We start from the raw sequence: 16,985 nt of genomic DNA on the forward strand, positions 1-16,985 counted from the left end.
ACAAGGAGGATTTTTACCAAATAGACAGATTAAAGACAATTTAAGGACTGTAATAAATGCAATAGAGTATTACGACAGACATTGTGAAAAAGAAGTCGGTTTCTTTTTTGTGGATGCAGAGAAGGCTTTTGACAATTTAAATTGGAATTTTATGTTCGCCACAATGGAGAAGTTACAGATGGGAAAAGAGTTCATACAAGCGGTAAGAACTGTATATAAAGACCAATGTGCAGCAATTGTAGTAAATGATGAATTAACCAAGAAATTGGAAATACGGAAGGGCACAAGGCAAGGTTGCCCATTGTCTTCACTGTTGTTTGTCATGATATTGGAAATTTTATTGATGCAGATACGAGAGGACGATGCCATAAGAGGTATGAAGATTAAGGGATTTACATTTAAAGTTAGAGCCTTTGCAGATGATGTAATGGTTATTGTAGAGGACCCAATTCAAAACATGCCAAGATTGTTGGATAAGATAAAGGAGTTTGGTGATTTGGCTGGATTCCATGTTAATAAAAGAAAATCCAAGTTATTGTGCAAGAATATGGTGAAACAAAGACAACAAGAGTTAATGGAAATTACCAACTGCGAGGTAACACATAAAGTAAAATATTTGGGAATAGAACTTACTGCTAAAAATATTGATTTATTCAAGAACAATTATGAAAAGCTATGGCAACAAACAGACAGAGACTTAATCAAATGGAATAAGTTGAATTTGTCGTGGTTGGGAAGAATAGCAGTAATTAAAATGAATTTATTACCACAGATTATGTTTTTACTGCAAACAATACCAATAATAAGAGACAATAAACAATTTGACAAGTGGCAAAGGAAGATATCGGACTTTGTATGGGCAGGGAAGAAGCCCCGAGTGAAGATGAAAGTTCTATGTGATGCCAAAGAAAGAGGGGGACTACATTTACCAAATATAAGACTATACCATGAAGCAATACGTCTGGTGTGGCTCAGGGAATGGATGTCATTAGAAAATCCTAAACTTTTAACACTTGAAGGATATAAGAAACTCTTTGTTTGGCATGCGTACTTATGGTATGATAAAATCAAAGCGGACTCTATGTTTCTGCATCATTATATTAGACGAAGCCTCTACACGGTCTGGCAAAAATATAAAAAATATTTAGACGAAGGTATCCCGACGTGGGTGGTGCCATTGGAAGTTATTGACCCGAGAACAATTTACAACAGAGAGGAATGTTTGCCATATAAGGAGGTGTTGAAAATGGAGCAAAATATGATTAAGCTTAAAACAGGAGACGAACTATCCTCCCACTATGGATGGTTCCAATACAGACAGATTAAAGGCTTATAAGACATGGATCATTCAAAATCGGGGTTTAAATGGAAAAATTCTGAATTGGAAGAAAGTATACTACAAGAAGGCAAGAAAATGATTTCTAAAGTTTACAAGATTTTGTTAAAATGGTATACAGAAGATGAAACTGTTAAAGTCCAGATGGTGAAATGGGCCATAAATTGCAATAGAGACATAACAATGGAGGCATGGGAATACTTGTAGAAAAATACATTGAAGATATCGACTTGTACCAATATCAAAGAAAATGTCTACAAGATGATATATAGATGGTACCTAACGCCGAAGAAAATAGCAAATGGGAACAACAAAATGTCAGATGTATTGGAAATGTAAAAACCATAAAGGTTCATTATATCATATGTGGTGGACCTGTGAGGTAGCAAAGCAGTTCTGGGGAGATATTATAGAAGCTTTGACTGAAATTTTACAAATCCCAATAAATAAGAACCCAGAACTGCTGTTGTTAAACCTGAAATTAGAAGAGATTCCCAGGCAACAAAGAACTTTATTATTCTATATGACAACAGCGGCAAGAATTTTATATGCTCAGAAATGGAAGATGCAAGAAGTACCATCTATTGAAAATTGGATATAAAAATTGCTGTACATGGCAGAAATGGACAAAATGACAAGAAAGCTGAGAGAACAGAATCCAGAAGAATTTTTTAATGACTGGGGGAAATTAAAACAGTATTTGGAAAAGAAGTGGGACGTAAAGGGAGAATTATGGTTGTTAGATAACTATTAAGCTTACAGAAAGGAAGAGATACTGATCTTTACAAGAGAAGAGAGGAGATAAGTTAGAAATATAATGTAATTGATAGTTTGATGTTAGGTTTTGCTTAATTTAATACATATTATCTATTTTAGTAGTGTATTAAGACAGTTAAGAATAGAAAAGGAGATATAAGTAGTAGATTTAGACAGCGGGTTGGAAAACTTTTGGAAGTCTTAGATTAAGGGGGGAGGGGAAAGGGTGGGAGAATATGGAAATGAGGGTTTCAATTGAAAAGCTGTAATATTAATTTTTACTCACCCAATAAAAATTTCTTAAAAAAAAAAAATCTTTTCAATTCACCAGAGGTTACACCAAGCTACAAACTTACAAAATAATACATTGTTGGTACTTTAAACCTAAGAAATTGTCCACAATATCTTCAGCAAAATTCCCTCTATGTGGAAAGGATGTGGAGAAATGGACACCTATGCCCAATGCTCGTGGGAGTGCAAACACATAGAAAAATTCTGGAAAGACATCTTGGAACAATAACCTCAGATTCAGATTCGTTTTATTGTATATGGCCATTGGCCTTCACAATATCAAAACACTCTCGAATGTCAGTATAATACATAATCAAAATGATCAGGTAATAAAATGCTTCAAAACCACATAAAATGCCCTACTAAAAAAATCTTTAAAATTAATAAAACCTTCTAAAAGCAATCACAGCGAATCAATGGCTGATTCCTTTGCTCTGATCTTCCTAGCAGTTATAGCAAAAAGCACCAGTCTTAGGGAAATAAAAGAATCCTTGTCAGAGGATCTCGTGACAATCTTATCAGAGACAGACAAGGGATATAGAGCAAGCAAGATCTTAGCCAGGAATTTATTCCTAGGTTCTGTGTATAAAGGGCAAGCCAGGATATAATGAGGGAGGTCCTCCACTGAATGACCATATATACAGATGCGTTGGTCAACTGGCATCTTTTTGTATCAACCCACTAGCATTTCTGTAGGCATTGTTTGAAAGTGCAATGAAGTAAAGGTCCTCCTAAGATTATACACAGTTATGTTGGTTAAGTAGGAGGCCTTACAATGATCTTTTTTAATCATATTAAACCAGGGGGCAAACGATGGAACAATAACCTGCACAACTGGCTTTATGCTCACAATAAGCCCTGAGTAATCTTTCTGGACCAATGGCAGAACTCAACTATACCACATATCAGACGTGATCTCATAAGAATCTTCTTGGTGGCAGCGAAAACTGCAATAGCTTCAAAGCGGAAATCACAGAAACCTCCTACACTAGTAAATTGATACTCTAAGTTACAGGACCATTCCATTATAAAGAAAATCACAGATCGCCTCCTTCAAGCTGAAACATACCCCAGAACAATGGATTTTACAGAAAAACGGCACCCCTTCATTGAACATATAGCCAAGAACGACATATAACCAAAAATTCCAGTGTACCAAACCATGATGTTATGAAAATTTCAAATCTATGAACACTCATGACTATACATCCTTATTCGGACCTTTCACAACAACAAATGACATGCGCAAACAACTTATTCAGTTGTTTGGTTCATCATGATACATCTTATCCTCCTGAACAATCAACAACAAAATAAAGTTTTCAATCTCATGCAACATCGAAAAAATCCAAGTAGGTAGCCTAACTGAGTTATTGACTCAGGCATATAACATAGGAATGCAAACACACAAAGAGAGAGTGACGGTGTAAGATAGCAAAACGACCAAAATAAACCGACACCAACTTACTAATACAACTTCAAAAAATGTATGAAACTCTTGTATGAAAAATTTACAAAAATTTACTCGCACGAAAATGAATATCAAGTATAAATATGTATTCCACAAAGCCCTAAAAGAACAAACATATAAGGGCAATAAGACAACAAGGGGAGGAAAAACTTCTCAGTAACCAAACCCCTGTGTTAGATGCAACGACATAATCATATCAAAAAGGGCTCAAAAGCCTCTACATAAAGTAATACAAAGTGATATAAATATCAATATGTCTGGGGTACATACATGTTGCTTAAACCAATCTTTCAGCAAGAAATAAATAGAATCAACATGTTTTAAATTGTAACTGAATGGGTCAGCCAGCAAGAGGTCCCGTTTCCGGTATCCCCTTCTTCAGAGCAGTTACAATTGTAATGAATCAACTAGTGCATCTACTTCACTTGTGGCTCGCTCACTGGCGTATGCATACTAATAATATTGTTGTTTATCTTTAATGTTATTGTTGTTTAAAAGAAGTGTGCCCTGGCCTTTTCCACAGGGGAGGTACAAGAGTCAGCATTTTTAGTGGGAAAGCAATAAAGGAGGAAAGGCTTAAAGAGCCATTTCCAATGTGTTTTAAAATGAGCACAGAACAGAATATAACATGTATTTCTGCTAGACAAATTGATTATTCTATGAATGGTATCTTCACATTCAGAGGCAGTCCATCTCTGAACATCAGTGGCAATAGAAGTAAAAACGTATGGCTTCATTGCCTGCTTCTGGGCTTTCTAGAATCTTGTTGGTCCTGTGAGAAACAGAATACTGGAACAGGTAGGGTTTTTTTCCCAGACACAGTGGTTCTGTTCTTATGTGATTCTTCTGGATCTATAATTGAGTTCTGTATACTACATTCCTCTTCCTGTGTTGTAGTTGTGGATTGTTGGATGAGGATATGACAGTCAGTGGGAGGGTTTTTTCAAGTGAAATTGTAGCAATTTAATTCTACAAGAATTATATTGGATTCCACCTTGTTTGGATGTAATCTGCTTTGCTGGAAGGCTGAAATATTACTTGGCACAGTTCTATTATTAGAAACACAAAATGAAATGCTATGGAAACTGAATGTCATAATGAAATAACTGCTGTTCCTTAACTATGTTTGCCAGCTGACTTTTATTCATTGAGAAAAATAATAATTGAGGACTTGGCTTGAACATAAAAAACCCATTTCCCTCAAATTTTCAAGTGTCACATATATTGTCTCAGTTGTTCTTACAACAATCTTGTAAGAACAATCTTGTATTGTTATGATCATCCCAAAGTTATACGTGGAGTTTTAACTGATTAAACTGGGGGGTTGTGATGGGGGGTGGGAAGGCCTATTAAATACCCCATCCAAAATTATATACAGTTCTAAAACAGCTGGTATTATACATCATGCAAATAATAAAACACTGGAAGGTGTCTCAGACCAAACTTAACACTTTGTCAGGAATCTAAAAAAAGTACACTAATTGTATCCTGGGATATATTTCTACTCCAAGCTGAATTCCTTTGTATCTTGGGATAGAAAAATGGCCCATGATTTTAAAATGTAGTGGCAAAAGAAATTGTTTTACAATACTCAAATACTCAGTGACTGAAAAATATTTTCATGTAAGGAAAATAAGTCCATTAATTATAACACTTTTAAAATGTTGGTGGTTTAGGATGGTTTTCTATCCTCCCCACTGTGTGTGTGTGTGTGTGAGGGAGAGAGAGAGAGAGAGAGAAAGAGAGTGTGCAGGTAGCATTGCCCTAACAAGAAAATGTTGTAGAGTCACTGCCCTATTCCTTCTGCAAAAAGAGGAGGAAGAAGAGTGTAGCTGGGATGCTGGAGTTTACCCCAGACTAAGCTGTCAAGGAATTAACTAAAAGGCACATAAAAATGACATTTCCTGGCACCTAAAAACCTAAAGAAAAGGTGCCAGATGATCTTCAGAAGGAAGAACATTACATAGACAGAGTTTCATTACCAGGAAAAGCTCGGTTGTCTGTTTTATTTATTGCCTATTTGCAAAGGAACTTTGCATAGTGCATAGGCTTGCAGCCCTCTGCAGTTATACAGGACTATACAGGCATATTCAATGAGAGGACTGGGAAATGAGAGCTCACAGAGTTTAGCAGGTGCAGGAAGGTGAGAAAATTAACAAGAGGGTCATAAATTTTGACTTGCCTTCTAATGCGAAAAATTCTTGCTACAGACTGATGCTATAATTAATGCCTATTTGTCACAGCTTGAGCTAGTGACTTGGAACAACTATTTGTTTTTAAGACAGATAGAGTTATAATCATATGTATGTCACTAGAAATGGCATGTGAAGCAAAAAAATCAGAGTTCTTAATTTCTTGAAGCAGGTTTCAGTGACTTAGAACTGATTTATACTGCTCTTTTTCTATTGCAAGATTACAACACTCTTTTTATAATCCATATGTGTATGGAAGTAAAATTCCAATGTATACTGATATCTGTGATGATTGTACCTCTCCAGTACCACATGCCAATCATGTTTGAAATTCTGTGCAGAGAGCAAATTAAAAAAAGGACAAATGGCACAATGTGACTAGAATCTGGAGGTAGTCTGCAGTGGTTCGTTAGATGAGTTGGTGGGGGATTGGCATGACCGTCTCTAGAAAGCCATCAACGAAATCGCTCCCTGTCACCCTCTCCATCCCCATGTCAGACTGGCTCCCTGGTACACAGTGGAGCTACATTGGTTGAAGCAGGAACTGAGACGGCTAGAGCAAGTATGGCGGTGGAATCAGGGCGAAGAGGCAAGATCATCTTATAGAGCGTTTATGAAGGCCTATAAGGTGGCTTTGAAGGCAACGAAGAAGGAGTACTTCGCCACCTCCATAGCATCTGCAAGCTCATGCCCAGCAAAATTGTTTATGTAGTTCAGTCCTTGGTCTCCCTTTCACAGGGGGACTGCCAAATTAGAATTTCGGCCATCAGCTGTGACACTTTTGGGAGCTTTTTTGCAATTCCCAAAATCTTGTCTCTCCGCTGCGACCTGCCTGCCACAATTGATACAGTAAGGGAACTGGAGACCCTTTGGCCATCTTCCGGTCCAACTTTAGATCACTTCAGCCTGGTCACCCAGGACGAAGTGGACAGGATCCTGCAGCTGGTCAGGCCCACTACGTGCTCCCTCGACCCCTGCCCATCGTGGCTGGTGAAAGCCAATGTCGACTCGTTGGGGGCCCAATTGGAGGATATTATTAATTCATCATTGAGTTCCAGGGTTTTTCCCAGGGCAATGAAGGAAGCTGTAGTGAGGCCTCTTTTGAAAAAAGAACCTTTGGACCCCACTGACCCATCCAGTTACCACCCAGTATCGTTTCTGGGAAAGGTGATTGAATGGGTGGTGGTGGAACAGCTGCAGGTTTTCCTGGAAGAGACTTCTGTCCTGGATTCATACCAGTTCGGTTTCCGTCCAGGCCATGGGATGGAGATAGTGTTGTTTGCACTCACAGACGACCTGCATAGGCACCTAGATCATGGCAGGTCAGTGCTGCTGATTTTGTTAGACCTTTCAGCGGCGTTTGACATGGTCGACCATAAGTTGTTGGCCCACCACCTCGCCGACGTGGGGATTCGAGGGATGGCCTTGCAGTAGCTTGTCTTATTTCTCCATGGTCAGGGACAGAGGGTGGCGCTGGGGGAGAGGTTGTCTACATGCCATTCTTTGGTGTGTGGTGCCCCTCAGGGGGCGATGCTCTCTCCCCTGTTTTCAATCTTTATATGCGCCCCCTTGCCCAGCTGGTGCAGTTTGGACTGGGTTGTCATCAATATGCAGATGACATCTAGTTGTATCTGCTGATGGGCAATCGATCTGACTCTGCCCCTGATGCCCTGTTGAGAACTTTGGAGGCCGTGTTTGGATGGGTGGCACAAAACAGGCTGAAGTTAAATTCCGCGAAGATGGAGGTCCTGTACTTGGGCTGTTGGAAGAGGGCATCCCTCTCCCAGTCTTTGGGGGAGCACCACTTGTGCCCGTACCATCAGTCAGGAGTTTGGGCATGATCCCGGATTCCTCCTTATCTATGGAGGCCCAAATCGTGACAGTTGCCTAGGCTGCTTTTTTTCACCTTCGGTAGGTCAGGCAGCTAGCCCCCTATCTCTTAGCCCAGGACCTAACGACAGTGATCCATGCAACGGTCACCTCCAGGTTGGATTACTGTAACTTGCTCTACACACGGCTGCCCTTGGGTATGATCCAGAGACTACAGTGGGTCCAGAATGCTGCTGCACGTGTTTGATGGGTGTTCCTTATAGGGCACATATTACACCAATTCTGCAGCAGCTCCACTGGCTCCCCGTGGAATTCTGGATTTCGTTCAAGGTGCTGGTTTTGACCTATAAAGCCCTAAACAGACTGGGACCAGCATACCTGAGAGAACACCTCTTCCCGTATGTGCACCGGAGAATGCTCTGATCAGCTGGAAAACATCTGCTGGTGGTCCCTGGTCCCAAGGAGGCTTGGTTGGCCTCAATCAGGGCCAGGGCCAGGGCCAGGGCCTTTTCAGTCCTGGCCCCAACCTGGTGGAATTCTCTGTCTGAAGCCACCCAGGCCTGTCAGGATCTTCTATCATTTCAACGGGCCTGTAAGACAGAGATAGAAGATCCTGACCACAGAGCTATGTAGTGATCACAGGGCTATGTAGTGCCCATGTAGTGCCCAGAGGGCTATGTAGTGCCCATTCATTAGCTGACCCATGTATCAGTTGCAGTATGTTATCTGTTCACTTCCCTCTCCTGTATGTTGATGGGCAGGAATCTGGAACTGACCCCGTCTTGGGACAGTTATCTGTTTGTTGATTTGATAATATGAACTGTTGTTTTATGAATTGTTATTTAATATTTTATTGTATTTTTATAACTGTTGTACCTTGCCCTGAGCCCACTTGCGGGAAGGGCAGGTTAGAAATGATAATGATAATGATAATGATAATGATAATGATAATGATAATGATAATGATAATGATAATGATAATGATAATGGAGCTCTCTGTACTTTTATAAAAAAAACCTAGAAAGAACGCCCATTGAGTGAAAAAATACAATGGGCTTTAGAAAACTGATTTGGCAGGCCCTCTCCTGGCAAAAAGCAGGTGCTTCACTGCGACCTGGAGGCCAGAGTGGGAAGGCGCTGAGGGGAGGCACAGGGAGGAGTGTGTTGATTTGCTGGGCCCCCTCCAGGTGGCAAGCAGTGCCTCACAGTGACCTTGAGGCCAGAGTCATCAGCAATGTGCCTGTGCAAGGATAAAAAGTGAGTAATCACCAATATGGTTTGCCTTTTATATAGTAGGATGCTTTCTTTACAAAAAAAATCACCTGCCATGTCAGCCATTTTTTTAATGTAAAATTATTTCCCCCCTCTTCCTCTGCCCCATCTGATTGCATTAAACTCTTCATTTTGTAGGCTACAGAAATTAAGAACAAAAAAATAGCTATAGCTTCCATCTTATTGTTTTAATTGGAATCTTAGCTAAGTAAAATACATATGCCCAGCCTCCCCTAAAAATAATTCTGCTCCTCCTACCTCTATTAGAGCCTGCAGCAAAACCTAGCAAGGAGCAATCATTTCGATGTGTCCGATATACTAACACAAAGACTTTGACTAGGAAATAGCAGGAAAAGCAAAGAGAAGTGTTATGGACAGGTAATAAAAGAGAGAAGATGAGGTAAACAGGTTCAGAATGGCAATCCCAGTGGACATTAATACTAGGGATTTATAAATGAAAATTAATACTGTTACTTGACCACAAAACCTTATTCAATGGTTTGAATTCTAGTTGATCATTAATTAATCAAAGCTTAATATGAACAAAGCAGAAGCTACCAGGACTCAGTGTTTCCTTGTCCTGATATTTAAATTTATTAACCGAACCTTGGAATCTTCTGCATACAAACCATGGCCTCTATTGTCTCATGGTTCCTATCATGACATTTGCATCCTAACAGATGTTCTTCCATTTTACCCTCACAACAGCCTTGCAAATTGTATTAGGCTAAGATGGTAGTGACTGCCTCAGCACCATCTTTACATTGACCAAGTTTTGAATTCAGATACCATATTCTGTGAACTGCATGCTTGTGATTCCATATTATGTAGCAAACTGCTTCAGAAAAGAGAAGAGGTGCTGTTATTCAAAGGAAAAGAAATGTTCTATATCTTATCAGCAATTCATTTACTGTGGAATACTTCTGTAGATACCAACCATTTTTGTTATTATATTAGGAGGTTGTCTGGAAATAGTTGGACAAACCCAGGTATAAGGATTTTTTAAAAAAACACATTTTGTTTATTGACAAGTCTGAAGGCCAAACTTCTCAGGGAATCCATGACCAGGAATGTTTCCTTTAAGATTAAATAGCAGCTACAGGGGAGAGTAGCTCAACTTGGATCCAAACAATGGCACTGGGGGGGTAACCCTTTCCCCACTGCTGATTCCATGATAGAAGAATCCCCCTGCTCCAATTGGTATTAGCTGCAATAGAAAAGAAAGAGATAATATGAGTATCTGAAGCTCATCACTACCACCATGCCTAACAGCAGTTCTGAGGAAGGATCCCTCCTGGAGAAAATGTTAGCAAGAGCAAAAGTGAGACTCTCCACCAGCACCATAATTCCAACCCAAATTTCTCATATGGCCATTATTTTTTAATATAAAAGAAAATGTCAGAAATTATCATCACAGATCTCCCATACAATGGATTGTTTGGCCCCATCAGACATACCACGTGTAAAGTTCTAAATATTACCATTAGAAGTGAGGAAAGGATGTGCACTGCATGGCTACTTGTTCTTTTCCCCTAATGGAGCTTAGATCAGCTTCATGAGACTATTTGTAGTCTGGAAAATAGCATTTTTGTTTCCCACCATGGGCCAAATTAGTTGTCTGGATTTCCAGATACATATAGTTTGATCCTTAGCTGTTAATTTTGTCATGAATAGGCCACCTCTCAGACAGATTCTCAAAACTTCCATACAGTTAATAAATAAAAAAACCCAAAAATATCCAAGAAATACAAGAAAAATGACAAGAATAGGCAAAGTAATGTGACAAAATGTTTTGCTTCATGACTTAATCCGTTGTGAAGGCTGTGTTCTAACATAATTCTTTAGGATATGATTTAGGCCACATTCAATATTTGATTGACAAAGCAACCAGGGGTGCAACATTTCACTTTCAGATAATTCACAGTATCTCAAGCTAAGAAAAGTTTTGACATCCAACTATTAAAATGTGATTTAATAATAAATTGGTACTCTTCCTTTCCCCCACCGTCCCGCCCAAGTCCCCTAAGGATAGTGGACAATTATGAACTTCCAGTACACAGTAAATGGGACAGAAGTGAGATTTTGACTGCATAAAGAAGATACGATTGTAGAAGCATTCAGTCACCAAATGGGAAGAAAAATCCAGAAGACAAGATAAAGTTGATCTGCTGGTTCATCAATTACAGCTAATGAGGAAAATGTTTTATGAACATATTTGCAATAATGGAAATGGCGCTGATTCATTATGAATGTAAGTCAGGAAGGAAAATTAATGCTATTTTTAGGGCTTTTAAATATGCAATATTAGGGACATAGTAGTTTCTGTGGTACAGACACTGGGAAAGTACATTGAAAAGCACACTAGGGTTCTGTGGCAGTAAGAAAATTGCTGCAAGAAAACAGAAAATTAAATCTTAGTTTTCAGACAAGCTGGAGAAATGGACTGAGGTTTACCCTCTTACCTTGGGGTATATTGGTGATTCTGTATGTTTTCAGCATATTTAGCATTTGTTATTTTCAAAATAATTCATACTTGAGAACATCTCCACAACATGATTTGAAGAAATTGGGACGTAAGATTATCCGGCCCTCCTGGCCAGTGGCAACAGCCACTCAGGATGGGGGCCACATTTTGCCTCCTCGGAAGGAGGAAGGCAGAGGGTGCAATCCAGGGCATCCAGGGATCTCGCTTGGGGGTGGAGCTGACAGCCTTATCAGGCTTCTCCGCCCCCTTAGCATTCAGTTGCGCCTTGTGCTCAGGTAAAGAAGGACACTTTTGCCCACTTTCCCAGCACAAGGAGCAGCAGAGCAGAGAGCATCGGTGGCAAGCGGGATCGTGCTTGGGTGGCTCTTGAAGGGTGCAGCTGGGCAGGCTGAGTCGCAGGGCTGCGGAGCGTTCTCCTGGTGCTGCGCTTTAACAAGCACCACGCCTTCCAGTGGCTGAGGGGTGGCTGAGGCTTGGTTGGCAGAGCACTCTCTGGCACCGTGCTTTTTGCAGGCACCTGACTTCAAGAGCTTTGCAACTCAGGGGCCACTTTAAGTGGCTTTGGGGTGTACACCCCTCCAGGCAGCCCCCTTTGTAGTTTTGGGGCGAGTTCCTGTGCTGCGGCTCTGCAGCATGTCTCATTAGGCAACCCGTTGCTGGCACAGGCCGTGGCGTGCTTGGGGCTACCCCTAGCTTCCTTCTTAGGCTTGAGTGCCATAGTATTCTATGGAGGGGGCTTTTGCGTGTGACTAGCAGGTGTTCTTTGCACAAGTGTGTGCTTCTGAGGGTACAACTGAACTGAGGGGCTAGTGTGCGCATCAAGGGGTAAAAGTACAGGGCGTTTCATGGGGCGTGTTGGTGCCCTAACTCCCCCCCCTTTTATTATTCAGCTTGCTTTGCCTGTGCAGCACCTAACTAGTGCTAAGGGCTCATTTGACCAGGTGGTCAGAGTAGTGAGGTGGTGTGGTTAGGGAGCGGAGATAGTGAAATGTGACATTAAATCAGTGTTTCACCTCCTCCCTGTTCATCTGGATGATTTCAAGTTGCTAGGGTTTGCTTTTGAGGATCAATTTTATATGGACAAGGCCCTTCCGATGGGGTGTGCTATCTCATGTGCAGTTTTTGAACATTTCAGCACATTCCTAGAATGGGGTTTGTGCCGGCAGCTGTGTTGCTGCAACATGGCCCATTATTTAGATGATTTCCTCCTGGTGGGGCCACCGCAGTCTGGACAATGCACTCATCTCTTGGACAACTTTCTCCACCTCTCGGATGAGTTGGGGGTCCCCCTCACACACGAAAAAACAAAGGGCCCTATGACTGTTTTGATCTTCTTAGGTATTGAATTGGACACAGTAAGGCAAACCTTGAAGTTGCTGGCCGAGAAGCTCCATGCCCTGAGGGCCCGCATACATAGCCTCTTGGGGAGTCGTAAGGTATCCTTAGTGGAGCTACAGCAGATAGTGGGCTACCTTAATTTTGCTTGCAGGGTGGTGGCGCTGGGTAGGGCCTTTTTGAGTTGCCTATGCGACGCAATGGGTACCCTTAGGCTCCCCCAGCACAGGAAATGAATTACAGCAGGAATGAGGGAGGACCTTGTGGCATGGGATCAGTTTGGGAGAGTTTTCAATGGGGTGTCCTTTTGGAGGCAGGACCTGTTGTTAGAGGAGGAGCTGAAGGTTTCCTCCAATGCATCTGGTTCCACTGGGTTTGGTGTTTGTTTCAGGGGGCATTGGTGCACTGTTAGATGGCCCAGTGATTGGTTGGAAGTGGGTCTGGGTAGAGATCTGACCTTCCTTGAATTTTTCCCAATCTTAGTGGTGGTTTACTTGTGGGTGGGGGGTGAGCTAGCTAACCACTCGGTGCATTTTTGGTGCGATAACATGGCAGTGGTTCAGGTAGTGAACTCCCTCTTTTCTAAGTCACCCAAGGCCATGAAGCTGGTCCGAGTTTTTACTTTGAGGTGCTTGCACCTTAACATATTGTTTTCAGCCAGGCATATTCCTGGAGTAAACAATGAGGTGGCAGACACCATTTATTGTCTGCAGATGTACCTGTTTTGGCAGTTTGCTCCCAAGGCCAATTTTGTGCCAGCCCTGGTGCCCCAGGATCTGTGGAGTATTGGGAATCCGAGGCGTTCAGGGCCATCCAGTTAGCCCTTGCCCCTAGTGCCAGGAGGGCTTATGACCAGGCTGTGCAGCAGTTTGCGGGTTTCAGGCTGAAGGTAGGTCTCTGCTAATTGTGGCCTATCCCCATGGAGCACTTGATGTGTTTCTGTGTGGCCCAGAAAGGTAAGGGGCATTGTGTTAAGTACCTTAGGAGCCAACTGGCCACCTTAGCTTTCACCTCTAGGGTGCGTGGTTTGGCAGACGCCACTGGGGACATCTGCATTAGGAAGATGCTGGAGGGTTGGTCTCACAAGTTGGCTATGCCAAGGGACATGAGACAACCCATTTCTCTAGCTATTCTTCAGGGTCTGAAGGTGATGTGGTCCATGATTTGCAATTCACAGTTTGAGGAGCTGCTGTTCCACATTGCTTCTCTGATTGTGTTTTTTGGTGCCCTCAGAGTTAGCAAGCTTGTTCCTCAGTCCCATAAAGATGACTCCGGCCAAGTCCTTATGGCGGTGAATGTTAAATTCAAAGGGGAACATGTGGTTCTTACAATAAGACATTCCAAAGTGGACTAGCGGCAAAAGGGTGTGGACGTTATGCTTGGCCCGTGTGCCCTCACTGATTTGTGCCCTGTTGCAGCCCTAAGGAACTATATGAATACCCAGGGAGAGGTGCAGGACACTTTGTTTTGCCACTCTGATGGTGCCCTATTGACTAAATACCAGTTTTGGATAGTCAAAGGCAGAGCACTTAAGAAGCTTGGCCGGGTGGGGGAGTCAAATTTGGGACCCACTCATTGCTGATTGGCGCTGCATCTACGGCCACAGCGATGGGCTTCTCAGGGCCTGAAATTCAGAGAGTGAGTCGGTGGCATTAGACCTTTGGATGGTGGTCCATCTTTCTGATATTGTTTCTCTTTTAGGTGCTGTGGTTCGACAGGAGAGGCTGCGGATCCTCATCTGTGGCCACAGCATGGTCTTTTGGGCAGTGCACCAAGCAAAGAGGATGCTGATCGGGTCCCAGTTTGGACTCAGCCAGTGGGCCACTGTCAAATGGCAGGGCAGAAGAGGCCTGCACTGGTCTGGGTTGCAGCCACTGTTGTTTGAGGGGAGGAGTGCCCCTCTACCTCATATCCTGGTCATGCATTTCGGAGATAACGACCTTGGTCTGATTAAGGGCATGGCCCTGTCATGGCAGGCACGGGATGACTTGCTTGAGATTTGCAAGCAGTGGTCCAGTGTCCTGATTTTTTGGTCTGCAATGCTGCCATGCCAGGTGTGGCGGGAAGCATTGGACCACAAGGCAGTAGAATGGGCTAGGTGAATGGCCAACAGAGCCCTATTCAAGACAATGACAGGGGGGTTGGGGATTTACTTGCCCCATCTGCAAATTTGGGCCGAGTTAGCAGACATCTGCCGAAGGGATGGTGTGCACCTCTCTACAAGAAGCAATAGTATATTCTTGAACAACCTGCAGCAAGGGCTTAGGTTGGCCTTAAGCCATTCATGGGGCATGGAGGCCTAAGTAGAGGCTTGGCCTCTGTAGTGGCAGGATTGAAGTTAGGGAAAAATTTGAGGGGACCAGTGAGCACCCTTGTCACCTCCCCATTGGTGGAGAATAGGGGTCTGTCAGGAGCAGCTGGATGCTGTATGGCCCAGTTGTGAGGACAGATGCCCTGGTGGAGAACCCCTGGATTTGCCAGTCTCCCCCCACTGCTGTACGGCCAGGTGGGGGAGCTTGAAAGGGGTGAACCACTATGCCTGGCCAGGCTGGGTCCCAGACATATGATGGATGGCTTACACCTGGGGCAGCAGGTGTCTCACCCAGACCGGTCAGGGTGGAGGTCCAGGAGTGATCCCAGGGCCTGACCTGCACCACTACTCAGGCCCTTGCCATAGTTGATGTTTGTTGTTGTAATTTTAATAAAGTGGCCCATTTTAGAACCCAAATACTGTGTCTGCCTTTCATTCTGACTGAGGGGGCAAAAGAGTAACCTATGGTTTTTGGTGTGTTATTTGACAATATTTTAAATTCAGTTGTTATGACTTTATTGACAAGTAACAGTGCGTATGCAAATTAATATTTTGTGTTCCACTGCCAATTTTGCAATTAATAACACAGAACAACACATCAATAACACATGATTGTGTTGGTCAGGGACTCCTGGTGATGACGTTAAGAAGAGGATTATTGAATTAATTTAAGACCTATGTAGTCTTAATGCCAATACATGTTTCTTGAAAGTTCTGTACATGTTCAGGGTGGCTTGGGGATGTGTCACTTGTCAACACACCTGTTAGCTGTATTCTAGATGTATCTGTTGTGAATATTAACTCCCGACAATCTAATTGTTGCTGGTGTTATAAGATGCAACAAAGTTAGCTAACCAACTACAACTTGAAAATAATGTTGTTTTTTCATCAACTTTAAAGAAGGTCCATTAAAGAAATGTATCTATGCACACCTCTCTATATAAACAAAACCTCAGAAGTTCAGAATCATAACAAGGGAAGGGAACATTGTAAGTCTTTGTACTTGAATACAAAAAAAGCGCACGCAGGCTCAAGGAAGTTCCAAATCACACACGGTAACTACGGTGTAATTATAATAATAATTCTCATGCAGTTCCAAATTCACTACACCACAACACCCAAATTACGGACTAGTGAAATACAAAATCAAATGTTTTCTCGGTTCAAGTTAACCTTCATTAGTACAATTTCGATCACCCAATGTCCAAAAATAGTCAGTAGTAGCAGCAATGCCACGATATAGTAATAGTGGCTGTTAATTTCACTGAAAGCAATGTCCACGGCGACGAGTTCAACCAGTCTCTTTCACTTTTACTTGTATATACATATGGTGCTAGCTGTGTGTATAGAGTCTTGGCTGTAGCTGTGAATCACAGCTGTAGTGTTTCCTGAGAACCATTTTTTTCTCATCAAATCAAAGTACCTCAACAGAAACTTCATTATATGCTTGGACCTGAACCCATCGTGCATCTTGACCTGGCCATGCTGATCTATGCTTTTGTAACATTGTGTTTGAACTACTGCAATGCTATCACTGGGCTGCCCTTGATGACACCTGAAAATTGCACCTGGATGTAGCAGCCCAATTATATTGAACTGCTGCGATCACATTTTGCCTGATTTAAAACAGCTTCATCAGCCAGTTAATTTCCAAATTCAGTTCAAGGTGCTGATTGTCACCTTTCAAGCTCACATTGCCTAGGACC

This window comes from Eublepharis macularius, chromosome 3 (assembly GCF_028583425.1).
Source record: "Eublepharis macularius isolate TG4126 chromosome 3, MPM_Emac_v1.0, whole genome shotgun sequence".
NCBI lineage: Eukaryota > Metazoa > Chordata > Lepidosauria > Squamata > Eublepharidae > Eublepharis > Eublepharis macularius.